General features: G+C 36.0%; 1 protein-coding gene across 2 annotated transcripts in view; it reads right to left on the bottom strand.

Annotated features, from left to right (window-relative positions):
* The window catches only part of mid1 (midline 1), a 38,960-nt gene extending 33,473 nt beyond the window's left edge, over positions 1-5,487 (bottom strand). For both annotated transcript variants that reach the window (XM_055032251.1, XM_055032247.1), the window contains exon 1: positions 5,396-5,487. The gene's annotated coding sequence lies outside the window, so the exon portion shown is untranslated. The remainder of the gene's footprint in view (positions 1-5,395) is intronic.
* Between the last annotated feature and the right edge of the window lie 9,799 nt (positions 5,488-15,286).

Below are 15,286 nucleotides of genomic sequence, written 5' to 3'. Positions count from 1 at the left end.
CAGTCCTCACTCTGCCAGTTAATAATAAGATGAAAGCAAAGGCTGTCCTTGTCGTGGCAAAAGTTCAACTTTTTAATTGCTTTTATGCCTTAAGACACACTGCCAATGACTAACCTACAATCAGCTTGAATATTAGCCAAATGAATAAAAATGTTATTCAAAAGCTAATTAACTCTCACAGTGGTTTATTTTCAGAGCAAGTAAAGTTAGTTCAAAGAAATCTGGTAAGTTTTAGGTATATGCTCTCAAACGACACACCATCTTCTGCATTTAGCTAGAGGTTAGCAGGCTAAATAAGCAGGACTGGTGTGGGAAGCAATCTGGTATTGATCCTTATGCCCCTCAGCAGCATAATGGTTGTGAAAATGCCACCATCAGATTTAATCTTGCGGTCCTCTCTAATTTTTCGTCTGCAGTCAATTAAACTAACTTATTCTGTGCACATACATACAGAGACTTAATTTACTTTGAAATGTTTATGAAACCTGATGAGCACCACTGTTTATACTTATGAAAGAGCAACGTCCTAAAGAAACTCTATTAACATTTGTTTTGTTAATTCACAATCCTTACAACTATTGCAAAAATAATGGCCAAAAAAAAAAAAAAAAAAAAAAAAAAAAAGGTTTGCATTTTCCCAGAAGGCATGTAGGGAATATCTACAGCAAATATGTGGAAGAAGGGGTTTGGGTCAGACGACACCAAAATAAACTCAAAACTCGCAAATGTAAGTGGCAAGAAATTAGCACTCCACATCATGCTCAACATATCATCCCCATGAAGAAACTCGATGATTTGATTCACCAGGTCAAACAAGTTCATACATGACTATATTTGTGATAGGTCTATATTTGTATTGCAGTGACAAAGGTTGCAAGGACATTAAAGCTGGTAAGAGTTAACACCAAGATGAAAGAAGCTACATCTGGGAAAATCTGAGAACAAAATTTGTGAAAGACAATTTCAATAAAATATCAATACAATTAAGTTTTTATTATAATTCTAAGAGCCCTGAATACTTTACACAGTCCTTCAAAGTTTGCCGACAATCTGCTTTTTGAACAATAAAGTAAACTTTGCTATTCAAAAAGAAGTCTTTATGTTTTATTGTATGTACTATAACAAGGGATCAAAAGAAACTGTTGTGGTCAAAATAAAAAGTCACTGATCATGTCCCAAAGAAACTGGTTGTACTTTGTGGCTAAAAAAATATGGAAAATACTTTACTGTCTGGTGCTTTCTCGCTTAAACAAATATGGGACGGGATTTTGGAAAAGAAATATCATCTACTATTTTAAGTCCACACCACAAACTGCTTCTCAGAAAGTCTTGACTTTTTTTTTTTTCCTTTTTTTTTTTTTTTTACGGAAAAGAAAACGTATCTACTTTTTCGAAAGGGTTCAGTGAATGCCTGCTGCATTCTTTCTGCTTAGATGACTCAGTAATTGCTTCCAGCTTGTGTGGGAATCTATCTCAGAGAATTTATCACGTCTTTATCGCCAATCTCCAGGTAACTAACTTTATCAAAGCTGATGATTGTGAAGCTTTTGCCCTCTCCACCCCCTGCACTTTCTGGCTGTACACCCAAACCCCCGGCCTCAGTTTGTATTCTTGCTTTACAAGCAGTAGTCGCTTGAAAGACAGAACCTGTTCGACAAATGCAGATAAGAAATTGTTCTCCGCCGGGTGAGGAGTTTTCAGACAATGCTGTTCCTCCCTCTCTGTTAAACATTACAACCGTCACACTTGACCAAGTTTTGCTGGACTCAATCTGAACATCTGTGGTGGGGCTGTGTTCACATGTCCAAGGAGGCAGTCAGAGCCAAATGCCTCAGCCCAGCTGTTTGAGTCAGGATTAGCTAAATTTCAGTTTTCTCCTAGGTTTTTAACAAACTGTTGACCTGGGCATGTTGACTTTGTTGATGAGCAGTTAACATTATTGAGATGATATTTCTAAAACAGCGATATATTTTAGATAATCCTAAAATCAATCCTAAGGGTTGATATCTATTAGTGACATATTTTCCATCAATTTTACTATTGGGATGCACAACTTAATATTCTCAATTGTTGTCTATCAAGACGTCAACATATTTCTTCAGGACATTGCAGGACATTCCTGAATCTTGGCTGCAGAAGCACAAACTCTAAAGTTAGAGAAATTGGTGATTATTTATGTATTTATTTATTTTTCTGCAATATTTCTGGCATGGGTCTCAGCTATATTTCATTGCACAGAACTGCATGCACTAGATCTCAAACTTGATTGCACAACTAAACCTCCAGTTTCTGTGATGTAAAAAACACCATTATAAGTCCCTTTAACAATGTTTTCCAGCTTTAATGCCATATACATACAACATTATACTTTTACTTTATGTGTAATTCAAGGAAAATGCAGCTACTATTTTGGGGAAACATAAACACCGTAAACTCATACTTTGCTCAAAGACATTTTGATTTCTTTTCAGCCTTCTTTGGTAAATCACCATCTAATCTTGACTTGGCACTGTACCTTGCAAAAATTCCACAAATTTATGTGTACAGGTAAATCTCACCAATTTTCTAGTACTTTTTGTTTTGCTCGGCTCTGGTTATTACTTTCCAAATCACTACTGAAAGATATTTTCAGTAATATCCATTATCATCATTAATGAAAACTATCCTACTGTTAGGATATGGCTTAATGCACATTGTATTGTAGTCAGAGCACAGAAATTCTGACATCTCAGTTAAATAAATTAACCACTTAGAAAGTGGGAGAAATTATGAATTATGAATATTAAAGTCGACTTTGTGTTTCAATATGACTTCTTCTCGCGTCAACGATAGTAATCTGTGGAGGAAAAGTTTACAATACACATGGAAGAACATGTCTAAAATCAGCATAACATTTACCACCTCCAGCTCTAAACTGAACAAATTTCAGCAGTATTTCTGGAAAGCAGAAAGGAAGTGGAAAAAGGATAAGTGTTATTTCAAATATTAAAGGACTGTTGGCATCACTGTCAGGCAGTTGTGAAGGATCCAACTGGATTGCTAATCTTTACTTCTATCTAAAAGCTATCTTTCCTTTCAAAAGTTTTGGAGAAAATTATTTATAAACAGTTCATGGAATTTTAAACAGCAAATAACATTCCCCAGGTTTTGCAGTAAGGTTTTAAATTATGTGACTGCACATGATCTGCATTGCTTATGATTTTTAATGATATTCTTGTAGCCACAGACTCTGCAAATTGTGTGATATTGGGTTTTATTCGATTCAAGTGCTGGATTTGATACTGTGGGCCACAAAATTTTAATTTGTCACTTAGAGAACCTTACAGGCTTCCGATGAACTGCTTTTGCCTGCTGTAGCTCCTATCTGACAGAGCATTTTGTGTCAGCCTGGAAAATTTCAAATCTTTCTGTTTCATTTCCTTGTGGAGTTCCGCAAGGCTCAGTTCTTGGATCTCTCTCTTTTCATTTCATTTTTTTTTTCTTCATTTCCCTTGGGCTCCAACTTTATAAAGCTAAAATATTTTGTTCATCTTTATGAAAACAAGAACAAGAAGAGAGGTACTTTCTTATTAATGTTTTAATTCCTTGATGAACTTAAGATGAATTTAATGATGAGAAGAGAGGTTTTGTTTTTCAGAGCTTCGAGCATGTCACCCTTCATAGATCTTGACCCCCTGGCACAGTATTTGAAAGGCACTGCCATCAATCCTGAGGTAAAAAATGGATGATTACATTATTCTTGACAGGGAGATCACCTCAGTGGTGAAGTCCAGTTTTTACCATCTGAGACAAATAGCATTTAAAAAAAGTACGTCTTGATAACTGCAACCTTTTATATCACAGTATCTCACAAACACAGCAAATACAATGCCCATAAAATGGATAGAGCTGTGCTAAAAGCAGGCCCTGTTTCTTTGTCTTGTTTAGTTTCCACATTCTTTACTTCCACATTTAGTGTTGGTTGTTTCACCAGATCAAACAAGTTTACACAAGCAGGCAATCACAGTGAATTGCCTTCTTATAATAATAATAATTAATGTTTGCAGTTACATTTCAAAACCTCCAATGGGAATGGTCAATTGCCTCATTAGCAACATTTCAGTTAACAAAAACTTACATGTGTTCACTGCTTATTTTACATACTTTTACAAAAAAAGCAAGACTTTGTTACAGCAATATTACTATTTTCCAAAGCTTTGCAATGCACTGAACTGCTCCCCATTCATCAGATTGTCAACTGCAGTAAATAAAATTTTCTTTTAACTAAAATCAGTGCTTGATTAATTCTGACCTTTCACCTCTTCGTAATAAAGACTGGCTTCTTGGGAATATTCCAAATTCATGGTCCTAAAAGTTGACTGTGGATATGCACACACATAATTCTTAACATCCTGCTTCTTTGTGCTGTTATTGGCTGTCATAATGGGAGAGATCTAGCGACAGCTCTTGCCCCGTCACAACAACCAGGCACAAAAGCCTCACAGCTGCTAATGAAGTTGGCACTGAGAGTGCAATGGATATGGTTGTGTTTATGATTTGGAGGCAGGGCTGTGGAAAAAGAGCTAAGTGATGAAAACAATAGTGGCATTTTTACATTCAGAGCGCATTGACCAAAATTATCCATTTATATTGTCAAATTAAGTCAATTCTAGAAACCAGGAAAAAGAATAGCATAAAAAAACACACATTTGCCTGGTCTTTCAAGAAGTAAGAAAAAAATAGCAAAGCTTACCTCATGGAAAAAAAAAAGAAAATCCAAGTGAGTTCAGCAATATTGCATGTCCAGACTTTGCCAGAGCAAGACTGTATTGCTTTATAAAAACAATCTGGACAGGACAAAACCAAGACTGCTCATTGAAAGTTGGTCTTTACCTTTATTTCTGTATTATTTCGCTCTCACTTCCTGTGAGAGTGATATAATACCTTTTTGCCAGATGAATGTTTTCACCAGCAGCTGTTTTACGAGGAAGCTGACATATCAGAGCTCCTCAGCTGTCAGCAGATGTGAAGCATGTGAAAACAGGGACGTTTTTGTGACAAAGCATCTGGCTCCCGTCTGAACTGACTTTGTAAGTACATAACTCAAACAGCCAAAACTCTGTTAATGAGTTCATAAAGTTCAGTGCTTCTCCCAGCTCTCCTCCATGCACGTGTTCACTCATGCAGACTGCAACATGCCTGTTTCAGTAGAAAAAAAATAACAAGCGTCCAGGTACGAGGCTTAATGTGTTCTGATCGATATTCTGAAATCAATAATGTCTTTTTCAGAAAGACCTGCAGGATTCCCTACTGCTCTGCCTGAGCTGACCAGCTTTCTACTTGATTCAACCAAATCAAAATCTTAAGAGTTGGAACTCCTTCAGTCCAACAGAAATGCTTCTTGATCAGATCTTACCTTCGTCCCCATGGCTGTATGATCTCTTTCTGGTGGAGAAGGAAGAAGCAGAGAATTATTTTTAGACGGTTGGCTATTTCCCTGAGGAGGAAGACAGGCAGGAGACAGAAGACTGAAAGGTGTTCTTGCCTGCAAACACTCCTCTTTACTAGGGTGTGTATTCGCAAATACCTCCCTTAGACACACACACACACACGCATGCATGCATGCAGCCTGTCATCTGCTTTACAGGTTTATACAGGATCATGGAAGGCTCTGAAGGAGTATTTAACCCTTTGAAAAGCTGCCACTGGAAGGATCAAGTTTTTTATTCCTATAAATTACGAGAACTGGCAGAAAATCGACTCCATCAAGAATGGGGTAAAAGTAAATGGCTGCACTGATTTTGTCTTTGCAAGACTTTAAGATGGACTCTGGCATCAGATAATGCTAATTGAGGGCCTATTTTCAGTGTCACTGTTGCCTGTTTTGTGTAACCAAGCAGAGACAATAAAGATCAAGAGGAGAGAGGGAGAGGAAGAGCGGGGAACTGGGGTATCTCACTGTTGAGCAAGAGAGAATTGGTTTTTCCTCCATCCTAATGAGAATTCATCCTTTGAGATGGATGACTCACTCTGAAAACAATTTCGTACTTGTAATAATGAGATCATATTTGAGGAATTGGGTGTGCATCCCTCGAGTAAAAGTGTGAAGAGTTTTAGCTAAAACTACATTTATTTGTGTGGATTTTATCTGTTGAACTCAAGAAAATGCCTGCATATGAACATTCATGGTATGTAATTTGAAGTTTCAAGGAAAAAATAATAATAATAATAATAAAAAAAACTTTGGCAAGCTTAACAGAGTCCACTAGGGCAAACTTTTTAAAAGCAGGAACACTTCTGGTCAAAACAAAACAAACAAAACAAAACAAGAACACTTTGGAAACCGGCAGTCAGCTTGTGTGAGATTAGATGCACAGGAAGTTTGGAGATAAGTAAATCTCTAAGTGTTCATGAGGTTATTTTAGTTTAGATAGTTTATTAGATAGTTTGAGCCACTTTATTTCTTACTATTCAGCTTATGCCTAAGGGACAAAACCTATTGAGCTCTTCAGAAAAAAAAAAAACAACTAATTGCACAAGATAGACATCTGTTTGAGCGAGTATATGCCATCATCTCCAACTTGATTTAGGATGGCTTGAAAAGCAGAAACAGCTCACCTTTAAAGTAATTTTATTTTTTGCCCCAAAAATTTCTATCCACATTAAGATGTCATTTAAGATTTCTGGCACTTGAATGGGGGAGATGTAAAATGCCCTTGAAGGTGTTCAGGAGAGTTTATAGCCTAAAATAGAGATTTTTATTTTAAACTCTTCCTTTCTCTACAGCAAGCATAAAGGTCTGAAATTTAACCGTCACTAAATTAATCTAATTTAACCCTCTCCAGGCAGGTGTTGCAGATTTGCAACAACTTAGCCGGTCTTTGCAAGTAATTAGAGCCTGAGAGCGTTAAAATACTTCTCTCATTTTAAGGTTTTGCAACAGATTAAATTTGCACGTTTTGAAGATAAACGATAGAATAAGTTTTCTCAGAAGCAGCTAGGTATATTCTCGGCTGAGATAGGCTTTAGGATCCTACAACACATGTGGGAAGAAAACCGATTGTAAGTCTTTGTACGACTTTAAATGTGTGCATTTTGATGAATGGTAATAATGGTTTGACATTTTGAAAATAAAGTTAAATGTTCTATACAAGATCTACTGGATCCCCAGGTGGTTAAATAATTATTTCTCAGAAAATAAGTCTAACTCCTTTGCTTTGCCATGCGAGCAAATTTAATATTTCAGACTGAGAAACACAGTGAATATTCAACACTGTTGACACAATGTTTGGCCATCACAACATGAGATTGGGTAACTTTCATGTTAATCGCTGCAGTTAATATCAAGTGATTTTGTTTATCATTTGTCAATACATGCTAAAAAACAAAGTGTAACACAGATGATGGAATTTTGCTTACCTTAAGCTACTTATCTTTGTATACATTTGAAGCGCAAGGGACATGTGCAGTGGTCCCCCAAAGTAGTCCCATCAATTTAGCTCTATAAAAAAATAGTTAACTTTTTTATTCAGTATGAGAAGAAAGTTGATTTTTTCTTACAAAGAAGGTCAATTTGTTTTTTAACCAAAAAAATGTGTTTCTTGTGTTTGAAGATACTAGTTAATATGCCATGAGAACATTTTTCCAAAGTTACAGATGTTTGCTGCCGAGGCGGCGGTGAAACAAACTGTTGAATGAGACAGGAAGGGGCTTTTCACACACCTGTGGAGGTGGGGTGATTACACCTTTATAGTTCCTTTGAGCAAAGTAGAATTGGATGACTTCAGCAAATTTCCAGCAAACAGCCTAACCCCAGATTAACTCACCACATGTGGATGTGAAGAGGCTTCAAACATTTTACAGCAGATGTGCACTGTCAACTCAACGCTGCAAAAATTCAGTCTGGGAAAATATCAAAGCTCTCATCTATTGTTTCAGGGCAGAATCTTGTCAAACTTGTGGTGATAGCAAGAACGAGAAGTGGAGAACGCGTCTAATGAACCGAACAGCAATGCTTTATCTGTGGGATTGTGTTTCATACTACTGGAGCTGATCAACCGTGTTTAGTTTATTTGCTTTCATCGCCTCAACAAATATTCTCCAGAGTTACTCCGGAGGAAAGAGAACTCCACTTTCCCGGAACAAATAATAAAAAAAAAAAGTAGTTTGTTAAAAAAAAAAATCTCAGATCAGATATCTGGTGAAAACAACTTCAAACCTCTGGTATGGAGAGAAATATCACATGTCTTTCAATTGAATCAGGAGTGAAATAAATCACCTATGGCATTTTGCAATTCCATAAGAGTTTCACAATCTAGTTGATATGGCTTCAGTACTTCCCTCTGTGTGCAAAAAATACTGCTCCTTCAGGGCAGCTCACAGCTGACAAATACAACTTTTGAATTATAAAGTTGGTGTTACATTAAACATTAACAACACTTTCAAAAAAACATCTTAGCAGGGTATTTTTGCCAGCTAAAGACCTCCTTTTCACTGAAAACACTTCTAACTATATCAATAGATTTGACCCAAGGATATGTGTCATTTTCCAACCGTGTCAAAGCAAAGTTAAAGTTTAAACTGTGGCAATTCTAGGATCTTTTCATCAGTGTCTTGTAGTTGGCAAACATAGGACTGAGTGAATTAAAAGACTGTAGTAGTATGTTCAGCAAAAATATGACTCCTGACCCTACACCTCCAAATCTCCTGAACAGCAATAGCACAATGATGAGTGAAAACTAAACTCCTAAACTCAGTTTCACTCACAGCATCTACTGGGTTTTGTCTTAAATCTAAGTTGAGACAGAAGTTGGGTAGTTTAACCAAACATTGGGATAGAAATTGAGAGCTTTATAATTCCCCATTTTGCGACAGACTGGCGACTTGTCCTAAATGTCTCGCTGGAGATAAGTACCAGCACCCCTCCGAACCCCAGTAGAGATAAGGGTGTAAAGAAAATGGATGGATGGATGGATGGATGGATGGATGGATGGATGGATGGATGGATGGATGGATGGATGGATGGATGGATGGATGGATGGATGGATGGATGGATGGATGGATAATGGATGGACCAAAATACAGTATTTGTATTTATACCCAATCAGCCGTTTCCAAAGTAATATTTAGAAAAGCTCAAATGTAAAACAATGTTGTTTTATTCTGTTAATATTAGCATGTTGTGTTAATGACTTGGGTGAATATTGGTGTATGATAACCAACTTGTTAGAAACAAAATAAGCCTTCTACCTGCTAAAATAGCAGGCACAAGTTTGGGCCAACTGAGTTCAATGTTTACGCCGCAAAGCTGTTATTAAGTCAGAATAGACTTGCTCTAATTTGTACAGTGTTATATAGGATTAGGGTTTCTTAGAAAGTTGAACGGCGGCAAACAACAACTGTAGCATAACTAGTACTATATTGGAATGCTCTGTTTATGTAAAATACCTGGCAATCATTTTTTTTAATGAATTGGTGCTAATTAAATAAACTAAATAGATTTAAAAGCGGCTTTGTTTGTGGGTAATGTTATTCTGTTGTCAAAGATTCCATCTTGAATTCACATTTACTAATATAAAATATATTGAAGTGTAAGAGATTATACATTTTTAACTTTTCACAATTGTGCTTCTGTGGCCATGGTATCATGATAGTTTATGTAAATATATATATTGCTTTGTGTCTTCTGTGTTCTTTACTAGTTGTGCTTTTGGGGTTAGAGCACAAAGAATCATTAATTTTCGCTAAAAATACAGTATGTTGTTGTCCATCACCTGCTCTGCCAGTAGGGGTCAGTATCGCTCCACCAATGACAAAGACATCGAGGGAAAAAAACGAAGATCTCAGGGAAATATCAGGTTATCAGACATCTCTATATGTCTGATATAGATGACTGTTTCTAAGATGGATATGAGGGCTATGTAGCGAATGTAGCATTAAATTGAGTTATTTTGTGTTGCATGTCTATAACTAAATGATGTGGCAAAATTAACAAAATAACCTAAATTGCGTTGTTTGAAACCACTAGTCAGGAGATACCAAAGTGAGACTTTTGAAACTTTTAATTCTTCTGTAGAGTACTGGTTTGATAGGTATCCTCCTCTTCATTGGACAGATCTTCATACATTTTTTTTATTTGATGCAATCACTCCTTTTTGTCTTGTATCATTGTGTAATCCACTGATGTCCAAGTTAACCATTCCAAACGTATCGGGTTTTTTTTTCCTCCATTGCAAGTTTTATTTGCCTTGTGCAGGAAAATGTTTTATTTCGTGCTTTTTCACATATTTCATCTTTTTTTTTTAATGAACAGAACCATCGTGAGACATATCTGAACACAGCTAGAATGAAAAAGGTGCAAAAATGATGATATATGATCTTTAAACATTAAAAGTAAATCTATACAATTGGAAGTTGCACTGCTGACCTTTTTTTTCCATTTTTCCGAACAAGGAGAAAATTTCCAATAATGTTGTTTAGTCTCATCTGTTTTGATATATTAATGCACTACGACCATATGGCTGTGTGGCAGATATTGTCACATAACGTGCTGTGAATTATCACATCTCCGAGCATATGCTAAATGTTTGCTAATTGGCATGCTGACAGTCTGAACCGATGTCACGGATGTCCTATAAAACAAGTGTGATAACAACAAGCTCAGGGAGGAAAACATCTGGTTGCTCGAAGTTCTTGGTGTTGCATGGGAGTCATTTCTCAGCCACATAGTTTGCTGCTTGTTGCGCAAGACTGAGGAACGAACAAAGCTGTCTGTTGAAAGCTGCCTGGTGGTGTCCTCAAGTGTCCCGCTGATGTAATTTAAACAGCCAATCATTCACTGCCAAGCCTTGCCAAGGAACAGGCAAAAAAAGAGGTTGACCAAACTTGACCTACTGTCCCACCCTTCTCTGTCTAAAAGCTATTATATATGCATGCATGATCACAATAAAATATAAAAGTGTTTTGCCTCTAATCTGTACTCTTAAGTATTTCAAACACACATAAACACATATTTACTTTCTAAACCTGCATATTCTATACATTTAAGGACATATAATCAAATAATTTAAATATTTGGATGTTTTTTTAAATTTTTTTTATAGTTTTCATTGGTCCGGTGTAGTCTCTTTTTCCAAAAGAGGCGCGTTAATCACATTTATGCCAGTGGGAGCAAGAGGCAGAACAGATGGCATGAATGAAATGAGATTTTACAGGCTTTATGAACACAGCTCCTCCAGTGCTGCACCACGAATATGGAAAACAGAAAAGGAAAAACAATAAATCTAACAACACACTCAATGGACTATTTAAAACAAAAGCAGTGTAATTGATTTCAAAACAACTGACTATGAATGAAAGATTGACAAAATGTTGTCAGAAAGTGTCACTTCTACCACTCGCCTTTCAATCTCCTAGAAAACCTTAGAATGAAAAGTTACTTTAAGTATTGTTTTGTTAATAAAGTTATTTGGTCAATTATAGCAAGATAAATCATTTTTATTCCTTAGATATAAATAATAAAAGTCACCACCCAATATTTTTGACTTCATTTACTCTATTCAATATTTGGAACTTAGATCACTTTTGTATTTACCAGTTAGTTTTTTTCAATCTCCCAATTAGAAGAATGATCTAAAAAAATGTGCTTATTGCTGTTAAATATTCTACAAGCTTGTTTATAGTGCTAATTTTTTATTTTTCAGTAGTTTCTTTATAGTTTCAATCATATTAAGAAATACTGAGAAATAGCAATTCCTCCTCATGTTCCTCTTTGATTGACATTTCAGCTCATTAATACAAGACCTGGGCTGCACAGTGTGCGCATGGCTGTCTGTCTCTGTGTTGCCCTGTGGTGGACTAGCGACCTGTCCAGGGTGTACGAAATGTCTCGGTGGAGATAGGCACCAGCACCCCTGCAGACCTCACTAGGGATGAGGGTGTAAGAAAATGGATGGATGATATGATATAAAAGCTCTTCTTGTGTAAGCACAATGAAAGCTGACCGAGACTATTCTGGTATGTCACTATACCAAATGAAATGCTATTTACACCGCTGATTAGGATAACACTTAATGGTTTTATTCTGATTATGAAATTATACATGAAAAGGCTAATTTATTGTATCCTTCACCTCTGAATTCAGAGCTATCATTTGCAGGGAGCAGCTACTTCTGATCTGCTGAGTACTTAACACATCAGGGAGAAAATCCTTCAAGTTAGTAAGCACTCAAGAACTATGGAATGTATTTGAACAGCAGTCAGTGTGCTGCAGCATATTAAGCAGTGAGGAGACGATCCCTGAAATGACAGCGAAAAGACTGAGGCTTTGTAGCATTTGATTTGAAAGATATTGTGCATGACTAACACCTTAATGAGCTCCACTGTGCTCAATTTTTCATGTGCAGAGATTTTTTTTTTTTCTTTGCATAAATCTTGCCCTTGAAACCACAGGGCCAAGGCTCTTTTGTTGCTGAACACACTGAGTCTCATTTTGGTTGTGACCTTCCTCTGTCCTCCCCGCAGCTGCTCCTGATGCTAAGGAGTCGGCTCAAAACGGATGGACGTCCTGCTGGGAACAGCAGCAGCCCTCTGCCACAGGCTCAATTTGCATCCAGCGGCAAAGATGAAAAGATAAGACATGATATAAAATATTATATCTCAATCGCGTGCTTTCAGGAAGCAGGTCGGAAAAAAAAAAGATCTCCATTCTGTTTATTTTTCCCCAAACTGTTAGTGTTTAGATGAGAAAACGGCTCTGAGAGAAATGCGGCACATCTGTGGGGTTTGGTAGTAAGCATACAACACATCCAAACATCCCGTTCTGTCTCTTCAGGCTTGTTTAAACCAAACCCAGTGGTGGTCAATTTATTCCAATTTCATTTACACAGCTGTGAAGGTTAAACCTGTTGAAAAGATTGTCTAAGCATACTTGTGTATGCTTAGACTATTTGAAAGGCTGGAAAAGCTGGAAAATATCTGCCTTATATCCCAGATATTTCCAGCATTAGCAAGCTGTAACAGGAGTTTCTCACCATCCAGGTTTGTGTGAAATACTGCAACAGATTATCTGAAATGTCTTACTTGCAGAAAGTTCCAAGGACATGTCAGAGCCTAATTGATAGCCTGTAAAATCTAATCTTTAAACGCTTAATTATGTTTGACTGTTTGATATGATTGAGTGTGAAGAGAAATTAACAAACTCTATTCAATATTCAATAAACTGTTGAAGCTCACTGAACAGAGCCACAGTGTTTGCTTACTAATTACGGATTAAATAAAAACCCGTTGGTGGTCTTATGCTGCCCTCCTATGGCCACTTTTGGTAGTTATTGCAACGTTGCACTGGAGTTGTATGTGCCAGGAAGCGATCCAAGACCCACTCGTCAAAAGGTATGTAATTACAATAAGGAACAGTTTTTTTATTGTTTTTCTTTCCCCTATCCTGATTTATATACTATAAAGAAATAACTTTAATCAAACTTTAAATAGAACCTTTCTGACAACACAAAGCAGACAAGATCTAAAAACAAAAAACAGATTGTGTCCAATCTGAAGAACAAACAACACAGTCACTGACATCTATCAGTCTAGAATAATTTAGAAATCCCACAAACTATATTGAAATCAAAATTTATAATAGAAAAACACTGAACATTGTTGAACTTTCACCAGGTGTGGATGACCAACTCAACTGAGATGTTATGGCATGACTTGTCAAAATTCCTCTACAGGAAGGTAAAAGGTATTTGGTTGAATTTGTTTTCTTGCTATAACCCATTATTATATGCATAACCCTACCAAAGATATCCTTGAAGAAAAGTTTGTTTTTCAAAGTTTGTGAAAAGTATAATATTTCTAACTGACCTGCAAAATACCAAAACAAAGGCAGCTGTGATAGCAAAAAAAAGCCACTAAAGCAAAAAACAAAACAGTGGATTTAATTTTGTTTAAATATCAATTAACTCAAGAAAATGCACACTTTTGATTGTTATCTGACATATTTTGTGAAGAGAGTGTATTTTACTCAAGGCTTGCACACCGCACAATTAATAAACGCGATTCTTTGATACAGCTGGTTGGTGTTTTCCTGAGTAAAACCGTGGTGACCATCCCTGAGCTGAGATTCAGGAGATTTATCGACGAAGAGTGACACTGTGTGAACACAGAGTGACACCTACCTGTCTGCCCATCTAAACAAAGATCACATCGCTGTGTGGTGTTGGTTGCCTGACAAATGCAAACCTGCCACTGTCTCCAGGGGCAGGATAAAAGGGTTCAACAAAGAAGAGAAGAAAAAAAGCAAGCTTGGACTAGATAAAAAAAAAAAGAGTGCATACTGAATTACTTCAATGACAGTGACAAACATGTGTAATTCAGATACAAAACACAATTTAAACTTGATTCTGTGGGTATCTGAATGATATTTAGTTCAATATGTGATATATATATATATATATATATATATATATATATATATATATATATATATATATATATATATATATATATATATATATATATATATATATATATATATATATAGATAGATAGATAGATAGATAGATAGATAGATAGATAGATAGATAGATAGATAGATAGATAGATAGATAGATAGATAGATAGATAGATAGATAGATAGATAGATAGATAGATAGATAGACAGACAGACAATAGATAGATAGATAGATAGATAGATAGATAGATAGATAGATAGATAGATAGATAGATAGATAGATAGATAGATAGATAGATAGATAGATAGATAGATAGATAGATAGATAGATAGATAGATAGATAGATAGATAGATAGATAGATAGATAGATAGATAGATAGATAGATAGATATAAACAAGAAAAGAACAGATGAAGGGTATAAGAAAAAAATGATCTGACAAAACAAAATGTATTTATTTTATCATATGAATTGATAACTGCTTTTCATGAAATACTTAAACTAAACTAATGATATAAAAAATGTTTCTGGCATATGTAATTTAGGTAAAACATGGTGAGAAGTGGGAATGAGAAGAGGCATGAACTGAGTTGAAATATAACAGGGAAGTAAAACGACACATTTACAAGATGACACGCCAGCTTTAATTTCCTGGAACACAAAAACATACACAGATTGCACCACTTTCACGATTGTGACTGTAGCAAAAATTGTAACCAAAGTACATTGTGGTATTATTGCATTCAGCATAATAAGACATTCAAGTGCACATTGCTGTGAAATCTTGTTTTCCTCTTCACAGATTTCTTCCCTTTTCGCTTGTTTTCACACCAAAATGTTTTTCACTATAAAACA

Source organism: Poeciliopsis prolifica, unplaced genomic scaffold (genome assembly GCF_027474105.1).
Source record: "Poeciliopsis prolifica strain line A6 unplaced genomic scaffold, Auburn_PproV2 SCAFFOLD007, whole genome shotgun sequence".
Classification (NCBI taxonomy): Eukaryota; Metazoa; Chordata; class Actinopteri; order Cyprinodontiformes; family Poeciliidae; genus Poeciliopsis; species Poeciliopsis prolifica.
The sequence above is the reverse complement of the archived record's forward strand: the minus strand, read 5'-3'. Positions and strand labels throughout refer to the sequence as shown.